Source organism: Polypterus senegalus, chromosome 10 (assembly GCF_016835505.1).
Source record: "Polypterus senegalus isolate Bchr_013 chromosome 10, ASM1683550v1, whole genome shotgun sequence".
NCBI classification, from domain to species: Eukaryota; Metazoa; Chordata; class Cladistia; order Polypteriformes; family Polypteridae; genus Polypterus; species Polypterus senegalus.
This window is the reverse complement of record NC_053163.1, coordinates 9,049,198-9,059,892: the sequence shown is the minus strand read 5'-3', so window position 1 is coordinate 9,059,892 and position 10,695 is coordinate 9,049,198. Positions and strand designations below refer to the sequence as shown.

The 10,695-nt window shown below is 40.8% G+C and overlaps 1 long non-coding RNA gene across 1 annotated transcript; it reads left to right on the top strand.

The window, feature by feature from the left end:
- The first annotated feature begins 6,128 nt into the window (after positions 1-6,128).
- LOC120536672 lies at positions 6,129-8,081 on the top strand. The gene is made up of 3 exons (XR_005635166.1): positions 6,129-7,277; positions 7,538-7,771; positions 7,861-8,081. It is a non-coding gene; the product is annotated as an uncharacterized LOC120536672 (long non-coding RNA).
- The last annotated feature ends 2,614 nt before the right edge of the window (positions 8,082-10,695 follow it).

The window sequence follows — 10,695 nt, the reverse complement described above, 5'->3', positions numbered from 1 at the left end:
TGTCGTGGCAATTTTGTCGGCACGCATTTGTCGAAAAACCAGTTAGCGGGTTTGTCGGTGCTCATTTGTCCGTCGCGGTTTTGTCGGTGAACCTAATGGAATACTGTCTTTAAAAAACAAACTCTCAGGGAGCTAGTGCACCCAGATAAATGCACTGAGGGCACAAAGAAGAATATTTTTCTTGACAAATAATTACATTGAGTATGTGATAGAAAATTGGAAAAAAAAAGTTTCTTAAGAAAAAAAGCTGAGACTTGTTGTAAACATTTTAATAATAACTTAAATTACTGAAGGAAGCATTATTACTTATTTTTACAACATCTGGATGGGGCAGTGCCTTCTGGCCCTTAATGCAGACTCTACACAATGATGTGCAAAGAGAAACACAAAAATGTAAATAACTTTATTACACTTTCAGATTAGAAACAAGAGGGTATACAGATTGAAAAAAAAATGGAGTAAAAACATGAATCCCTTTTGGAAATTGTTAAAGCTACTTCACGTCTGGATATTATCGTTTTCCCTTGCTTTTTTAATTCTTTTCTTTACTTTTGCTTATTCAGTTGTTTTTTATTATCCATGTTGTGATTTTTTTGTTACTAATTTCTCTCTCTCGCTCGTTGTAGTCTATTTTTTTTATTCTAGCACTTTGTTGTTTATTGATCAATTTGTATTTTTTCTTTGCCTTCTCTTTTTGCTATTTTTTCTTATTATTTTTCCAGTTCTATCAATATGGAGTCCAAGGCAGGGCTCAACACTAATTTTTACCAGGCATCAGCGTTTGCTTCCCGAAACTGAAAATGTGGTTGCCATTTTTAACAGCCTATACAATGTGATTATACATCAGCTTATCAATGAAACCACAACATATACATTTTAAATCTTTATTAACCAAGCTAAATTAATTTCAGCTTGTTTTACCTGCTCCTTTACAACATTTCACTCTAAGTGTCACTGCTTAAAAAAAGTCATAAAGTCAGCCCTCAATCCCTTGTATATAAAGTGCCATTAGTAGAACAGTTACGTATTTTCATTTTGATTATAGTTTCTTGAAAAATGAATCTGACAAGTCACTGCTTGCTCATCCATTCATCTGACTTAAGGCAAGCTGCTATAGAATACATTCTTTGTTTTCTCACCATGCACTGAACTTAATTCACATAATACTGTGGACTAGCAAATGAGAATAAATGTCTTAAACAAGACTAAACTAGCAGAGTTGGCTTCTGGAAGCCATTCTGAGCCCATTAAAATGAAAAAGATTACAATTTTTGACAGTGATCTTCTCTCTTAAAAGCTTAAATCCTCAGATCACAACAGTATAAGCAACAGTATAGATATTTCTTACAGGCTTCTACAAATTACCAGTAATATAAATATATTAACACAATATAATGTTTTATATTTTAATAGATTCATTATACATATATTCAAATTCTGTATACTGTACCAGACATAATGTGAATTAAAACATTTAACATTCCTAACATAGGGTTAGGGTATATTAGGGTATATTCGAATGCAAAATAAATCTAATGACAAAATGAAACTGAAAGATGTCAGTTAACCTGCATTACTGGTTCTTAATGACAAAAAGCAGAATTTCAGGTTTCAGCACCTAACCGTTTTTTTGTTCTCTCTATTATACAAATGTTGCACTACGCAATTTTTGTTCTCTCCTCACTATACAGTGCAAAGAACTATGGCGGAGATGAGCCTTATTGGTCTATCAGTACACATAGAGATCATTTCCTTCTAGGTAATGTTGCCTGTGATAGGTAGGCTTGTAGAAGTTGTGCTACAGAGCTGCTGTGAGTGTGAAAGTCCTCCACACTTTCTGTCAGTGTCTTGGAATGAAATACAAACAGAAGACTTGGAGGCATTTACTCTGAAGTTCTTGTCATCTCTGCTCACACACCTTCTGTTTTATATTGTTTTCTCTAAAATATTTAGGAGTATTACTCTTGCTCATTTATTAAGTTTCTAAAATAGTGATCCTTGAATTCTCTCTGGTAATTGAATGATCATTATTACTAGAAAATATATTGTTTTTTTAGTAAATTGTATTAATACTGAAGCACTTTGAAGGAACATTTAAAAAGAAGTGAACAAATGTATCAAAAGTATACTGTAGCTTTATGTAATGAAAGTTCATAAAAGTCTGAGCATTCTGTTCTGTGGTGTAATCTTAAATTTCTCATCAGATCTGTAGTGCTGTCTTTGTTTTAGTCCCATCAGGCCGGACTTTTTGCTGGCACATATTGCAGTTAGTAATATCTTTACATTTATATTCACTTATTTTGCTACTGTCTCTTTCCAAGCTGACTTACAACATTTGAGGTACTATTGGCTACATTTCTTTTGGTTTTCCAATTGGAGCACAGGCCAATGAAGTGACGTGCACAGAGTCACACCAGGACAGTAGTTTTACACACTTTAATACAGTGGTTCTTAACCTTTTATTCATCTAATGTCTCCCAGTGGACCCCTACACGGGCAATGACATTTTCTCACTTGTACTTTTCCTGCAGTCTTATATTTGAACTTACATTTATTTACATCATATTTACTGTTTGATTTTTTTAAAGCATAATACAAAATTAATAGGCCATTTATGGATTTATTAAAGAAATGTTATTTCTAATGGGTTGATTTCTTATTTTTTCTATATATAAAGCAATAACGTGTCAATCTGTCAGTCAGTCTATCTAGCACCCATGTCTGGACATAATGTCTTGGGGCATCCACAAAAGAATGGGAATATTATATGAACAAGGGCAAGTGGGTGTTAGTATAAGATAGTAAACTGTACGCTGTATACCTGTATGTCCAGGTGTCACGTCATCCACTGTCTGCACCAGGGTAGAATGTCCAATGAAAAAGGCATCAAGAAGCATAAAGAAAGAGGCATATAAGGGCTAGCATATCATGTGAACAAAAGTCTCTAAATGTGCAACACGCTTAAAAGAGACAAACTTACCTTTCTACTACTAGGTGTAACTGGTCTCCACCACACGTGCCGTACTGCTGCATCCTGGCCTTTGGCTTCGGTTAACCCTCAAAGCTTCTGCGTTGTGATATATATGCAACGTGCCGTACAAAACCGCCACGAAACAATACTGCAAACACCCTTTAGTTCTTGATGTTTTCTAATTGTTTATTAATGGTCTGAAATATTAAACAGAGAACATATAAAGTGACAATTCAAGCTCTGTGATTCCTCCTCCTCTAACAGTAACACAATGAATACTGGGAGAGGCTCACACTGATGACATCACATAACACAACAAACAGAGTAGGGAAATATAACAGGACCACAACAGGAAAACATACAACACAATGAATGTTATCAGGATTTGGTGAAGCTCTAAACAACTAAACTTTTTATTTTATACACCTGTTACATTCACCCCTCCTGCAAATCACCAACATCCTGATAATCTTTCTGATTAGTCACCAAACAACATGGTTTGCTTTTATCTGGCACAAGTATGAATGACAACTGAGTCATCTGGTAACTTGAAAGTTACCCTGAAATAAAAAAAGGTTAAGTGGTACATGAAGTTGATCAGGTTTCATAACCCCTTACAATAATGTGACTCCTGGTATGCCACATAACACTTTGCCAATATATAGAATGTATCAGAAATATATAATATAGATATCTGCATCTTATTCATGTATGCAACCCATTAGAAAAGAAATGTAATGTTTAAACAGAACAAAAAGAGATGAGGAATGACTAGTAACTGAGCTGGAATCACTCTTAAGAAAAGGTTTCTGAACCATAGTTTCAATGAGCCGGTTGACAGATTTAACCACCCTGCCAGTTTTTGTTCTAATAGCTGTAGTAGAAGCAAGGTTATGTATGGGTTGAGTGGCATGTGAATGTGTCACTACACCTGAGGGTAAATGTGGGACTACAGAAGAAGCAGGCTGTATAACTGGAGAGGCTGCTGTTTCACTCAGAGCGTCGGCGGATTGATTAGATCTCTACATGTGTTGTCTTGACATTGTATCTCACATTTTGCCAGATAAGAGGGCAGAGTTGGGGAGCAGGAAGTCTGACAACTGTCACTATCTGTGATAGCAGGCGAATGAGAAACTAACATTCTGGACATGGGTATTTGGGTAACTTCTCCCGTACCTGCATAGCTGAAATGATCCTGGTTACCATCAACAGGAGTTAAGTTAGATTCTTCTTCATTTGCGAAATAATTCCATGTACAATCTCCAAAAGAGGTGCATGAAGACGTAGAGACTGTATGAATCTATTGAGGATCCGCATCTGAGAGGTTCAGTGGCAAAAAACTAACATCTAGTACCAAGTTCCTATGTACCACTCTCTCATGTGCCAGTTCATCCTTGATCTTATAAACATGATTTTGAGGATCTCCATCCACAACAGTAAACACTGTGCTTTCCCATTTGTCAGCTAATTTTCTTTTGCCTCGGTCATTCTTGTCAGCCACAAGCATACGATCACCAGATCTGAGATGGGTGCCTATGATCTTTTTGTTGTATTGCTGTGCTTGATGATGCTACTCACTTAAGGAATGCTGCTGAGTAATAGTCATTGCATTTTGCAAGTCGGAGAGTAAAGTCTTTGCATATGTACTATAATCAACTACAACAGGGTCCTGCAAAACTTGTTTGAACATAACATCCACAGGTAGTCTCGGAACACAACCAAACATAAGGAAAAATGGAGTATATCCTGTTGTTTCATGCACTGTAGCATTGTAGGCAAAAGTTAATGTCTGAATCTGCTGAGGCCATAAGTGTTTTTATCGTAGAGGGAGGGTACGAAGCATGTGCGATTGAACCGTTCTGTCCCTCCATTCCCCATGGGGTGGTATGCAGTCATGTACTCTTGACAAATAAAGCAATTCAGCTATTAGGTCACTCTCAAAATTTACACCCTGATCAGTGTGTATCCTTTCAGGAAACCCTTAAACACAAAATACATTATCCCAAAGTTTTTTAGTAATTTGCTTTGATGTTTGGTTAGCACAGGAAATGCATGAGCCAGTTTGTGAAATGGTCTGTAACCACAAAGACATCCACAGATCTTTGCTTGTGATCTTCTGCTGACCAGAAATCAAGGCAAACCAACTCCATAGGAGCAGAAGTCTTGATACTCTCTAATGGTGCTCGTGCAGCAGGCTCAGGGGACTTGGCAAAAACACATCTCTGATAGCATTTCACATAGGCTTTGATGTCATTTTCCAACGCTGTCTGGCCAGATACAGTGTTCGAGCCTGTCCCTGATGTCCTACCAGATCATGAATGCCAGATATTGCTTTCTCCATCAACGAATAAGGAAGAACATACTGAACTTTCTTCTTACCCAGCACAGGGTCTTTAAACACTCTGTACAAGATGTCATTTGAAAATTCTAACCTATCGCATTGTTTCAACAACCTCAGAATCTTTGAATTTGCACCATGTCGTTCCCTTCGTTAAGGTCGTCTTTTTCGGATCACAAAAGTTAGCACCTTGGAAATGACAGGGTCATTTTGTTGTGCAAGTTGAAGTTGTTGCTCTGTAAATGCAGGAAAAAAAAACTCCTGGCCAGTGGAAACTTGATGGAAATGCTGAGCTAGACTAATAGCTCTAAACTCTGCACCTGTTGTGTGTGAGGACTAACCCAAAGCCTGAATCTCACTGCAGGCGTAAAAAAACGTAATTTGAGTACTGTCATGGTCACCCGGATGTTCAGTATAGCTGGGTCGTCCCTGAAAGAAAAGGAGGAAGATCAGGCTTTTCAGGGCACTGCATCCCCCAGGACGCTAGGTGGCAGCTCCCCTGGACAGCAATGGTTCCCAGGATTCCCTCAAAGCATCCTGGGACATGGAGTTCATTTCCTCAGCCCTGTTGGGTGCCACCAGGGGGAGCTCATAAAGGACCTGGGGACTCCTATTATTACGATAACCCGGAAGTACTTTGGAGTCACAAGGATGGAAGCCTGCAGTACTTCCGGACTGCATAAAGATGATGATGTGGCATTAACCCGGAAGAGAAAATGGAAATCTTCTGGGTTATAGACTATTTAAAGGACTTTGGGAAACCCAGCAAGGAGAGCCGGAGTTGGGTGGTTGAGTGACTAAGCTGCTGGGAGTGGAGGATTGTGTTGTTATTTGTGATTATTGATTATTTATTGAAGAATTGTGAAGGGTGTGGTGCTTTGTGCACTTTATTCAAGAATTATTAAAGATTGTTCTGGTGCTTTTACAAGTGTGTCTGGGACGTCTGTCTGGTGGGTTCAACGGGGCAATAGAGACCCCTAGTGTCCACAATTGGCGTAGTCGGCAGGATTCTGGCCGTCTATTTGCTCAGAAAACCTTTGAAATTTGACGTGGACCGAACCCCCAGACAGCGACACACTAAACTGCCAAACCCGTTTCGACCATTCATCATGGGGAAAAAGAAAATGACGAAGCCGACCGACAGTGCTGAGGGAAGTCTGTTGCAAAATATCCCCTGCGTCCAGAAGGAGCAACGGAGCGACGCCATCATACAGCGAGACATTTTTCCGGGTGCCGATAACAAAGACGAGGTATGTGCCGGGGGAGGGATTGAAAACATCTTTAAAATAACCCATTTTGTCCCCTGCTCATACCTCGTAGATGACGTGCACCCGGAGGTCATCATTAATACGGCAAGTCATCCCGAAGATGGTCGTACATTATCCGAGGGGAAAGAAAGCACGGAAGACTTCCGCAGGAGATCGGACAGCCTAGAACACATGACCAGCCCCGATGCATCACGGGAAGGAGAAGGTCAACTGCGGTCCGTAGGCTGGAGTCAAGACCCCTTGATGGACGCGGTTTGATCGAAAAGGGAGGGGAAGGCGGACGAAGCGTCGCACGCCACAATTAACAGGTAAGGAGTTTCGGGGAATGATCGATCGATCCACCATAAAATTGAGTCAGGCGGATCACAGTCGACTTGAAGTCAATCTCTGAAACTCCAATTCCCAAAAGGCAGTGCGAGGCCCAACTGCACAGGCGCAGGTGACGCCTACCGGCTCCAGGTCGGAGGACAAGGATTTTAAAAGTCTGAGATTGTCACCAGCCGATCGAGCAGGGGACTTAAATGTACGGGAGCTGGAAAGGTTAATCCAACCTATATCAAGTATTTTCCAGGTCATCACCTCGATGAAGGAAATCATCGAAGAATTGGGAGCGACGGCCAAGGCACCTTTAAGGCGGATGAATGAATATTTACGCCACTTCGGACGGGAGTTTTCCCAGATGACAGATTCGGCAGTACAGGTGGGTTCATCCGGTACCGTATATGGAGTCGGGACGCAGAGTACAAAGGCAGCGCGATTGATTAGTATCGGCTGCCAAGTAATCTCAAGTCCCAGAAGTGATCGGGGAGTGATGACTGAGTGTCTGGTGGAAGGAACAGGGGCGTTGGAGCAGCAGGGTAGTGCTGACTTCCGGGCTTTCCCAATCCTTAAGACATGGGAGCCAGTTTCGCCCAAATCTAAAGAGGTTCAGACAGTAAAGGGTCTATCTCTTACTCATAGGGAAACCCAAACTGTGAGTAAGCGCCAAAAAGAAAAGGAGAACCCACAGGAAAAGCCGGGAACTCCTGACAAAGAGCTTGTGTGGAGGGGACACTCTCCGCATGGGCGGGGAGACAGTCCACCCTCAGCTGGCCAAAGGGCAACGCAGATGTTGCCAGCTTTCTTCCAGTCCCGCAGGACATTACAGTCTGGGAGGCGGCTGTGTTATGAATGCCATCGGCCGGGCCATTATTGGTGAGAATGTCCAGGGAAAATCGGGGAGGTTACTAAAAGAAAACAAAACTGCCATGTCTCCCCATTTTTCTCCTGCTCTTGTTTTACAGGGAGAAACCATGGTCCGGTCAGTGCAGACAGTCCCTCCCAAGAAAGGATTACCCTAGCGGGGCTGGCCGCTTCGCATTATAATGCTCAGCTGGGGGAGGAATACTGTCATGGTCGCCCGGAGGTTCAGTATGACCGGGACGTCTCTGAAAGAAAAGAAGGAGGAAGATCAGGCTTTTCAGGGCACTGCATCCCCCAGGACGCTAGGTGGCAGCTCCCCTGGACAGCAATGGTTCCCAGGATTCCCTCAAAGCATCCTGGGACATGGAGTTCATTTCCTCAGCCCTGTTGGGTGCCACCAGGGGGAGCTCACAAAAGACCTGGGGACTCCTATTATTACGATAACCGGGAAGTAGTTTGGAGTCACAAGGACGGAAACCCGCAGTACTTCTGGACTGCATAAAGATGATGATGTGGCATTAACCCGGAAGAGAAGATGGAAATCTTCCGGGTTATAGACTATTTAAAGGACTTTGGGAAACCCAGCAAGGAGAGCCGGAGTTGGGAGGTTGGGTGACTAAGCTGCTGGGAGTGGAGGATTGTGTTGTTATTTGTCATTATTGATTATTTATTGAAGAATTGTGGAGGGTGCGGTGCTTTGTGCAATTTATTCAAGAATTATTAAAGATTTTTCTTCTGGTGTTTTTACACCAGAAGTGTCTTGGATGTCTGTCTGGTGGGTTCAACGGGGCAATAGCGACCCCTAGCATCCACAGTGTCTAGCTGAGGATGTGAACTTATCTTACCAAGTAGTTGTGGCTGGCAAGTCAATCGCACTGTAACCTTCTGCTACCTTCTCAGCTTCACATAATACCTGACAATATGGTTCCTTTAAAAGTCGGCTGCTGATTGACTTTGTAAAGAGGTCTTGACTTAGTGCATCTGCCACAACGTTTTGTTTGCCAGAGATATGTTTAAGGTCAAAAGTAAAAGATGCCAACTTGGACACCCAACTGCACACATGCATCAATTTTAGGCTTAGTTAACAGATATGTAAGCAGGTTATTATCAGTCCATACTGTAAAGTTATGACCCTTCAACCAATGACTGAATTTTTCACACATGCTCCATTTCAAAGCCAGGAATTCCAGCTTATATGCTGGATACCTTCTTTGGGCCGCACTTAAGGTCAGAAATCCATTGGTTTTTCACCAGGATGAGGCAATGTGTTGTAAAAGTCTGCAAGAGGCATACTGGAGTAAGTCAACTCACTAAAATGCTGCTTCAGAATATCAAAGATTATTTGAGGGGTCGCGAGAGTGGTCTATGGAAGGATTATTGCAAATTATGATTTTAACTATGTCTCCTGCTTTGCCAATCAGTCTGACAAGTATTTCCTGGGATTGCTCTTGCAAAGGGACATTTCGTTTTCTCAAAAAAATACGCATAAGACCTTCCCACTCATGAACTGAGTATTTGTCAGAACCATCCCCTCTGAACAAAGGAGGTTCTTTTGCATCTGATTGCAGGACAAATTTAACATTTGATAAAGGTGCATCAGAAAATTGACTCAGGCCAGCTGTTTCTGCAGATGTGCTGCTAAAGCTACTCATATTTACCTGCAACTGAGCTGTAATAGAATGACTAAGTTGATCAGCTAATTTTGTGACAAGTGTGCCTAATCCTAAACAGTGTGAGTCCAAAGGTGACGTGGAGAATTCATTGCAATGTGTGGAATCAACAGGTGGTGTACCAATTAATCCCACTCTCCTCTGTGGTGTTACATCTAAAGCCTTAAATAAAAAGCCCCTCCCCAAACTAAAGTGATTTTTATAAGAATCTTCTTTAGATTGGTTATTTATATTTTGGTATATTTTTTTCAGTCCGTGGCAGTGTACCTTGCAATTACAGGCTTAAGTTGTAGCGTCCCACGGCAAACAAACTGGCGTCATTCTGTAGAAAAAAAGAAAAGGGTCACGGCACCAATGAAACCGGTCTCCACCGTACGCGCCGTACGTACTGCTGTGTCCTGGCCTTTGGATTCTGTTAACCCACAAAGCTGCTGCATTATGATATATATGCAACGTGCCGTACAAAAGCACCATGAAAGAATACTGCAAAAACACCCTTTAGTTCTTGATGTTTTCTTTTTTTATTAATGGTCTGAAAAGTCATAAAAAGTGACAATTCAAGCTCTGTGATTCCTCCTCCTCTCACAGTAACACAACGAATACTGCTCAGTCTAAATTGCAACGACATACATAACCATGCATAGCTCAATATACAAATAAAAAAAATAACATACCTGAAATATTAAACAGAAAACATAAAATGTGACAATTCAAGCTCTGTGATTCCTCCTATTAACAAAAGAAAACCATGTGGAAAGGCTGTTGAACGCTCACATTAGCACATAACAGAAATTAATAGAAAAGCATTCAAAACATTTCAAAACAACAACTGTATACAACAAAAATCATATTATAATTGCTGTCATATACAAAAAAAAATAACTCAAATAATTTAAAATAATTTAATTAATTTTACCATACAGAGAATAACAGCGTGCTTACATCCTCTCACAGTCACATAACGAATACTGGGAGAGGCTCACACTGATGACGTCACATAACACAGCAAACAGAGTAGGGAAATATAACAGGAAAACATACAACACCATGAATGTTATCAGGATTTGGTGAAGCTCCAAACAACTAAACTTTTTATTTTATACACCTGTGTGGTAGATAGGTGGCGCTATCGCTCCCTTGAACCCCTGTCCACGACTCCAGACACCAGGTAAAAGTCCTCAATTCGACTTTATTCTTCAGCCACAGTGGACAAAACACCCTCTCCTCCACAATACTCATATAAATCACTAATAATCACAATAATAC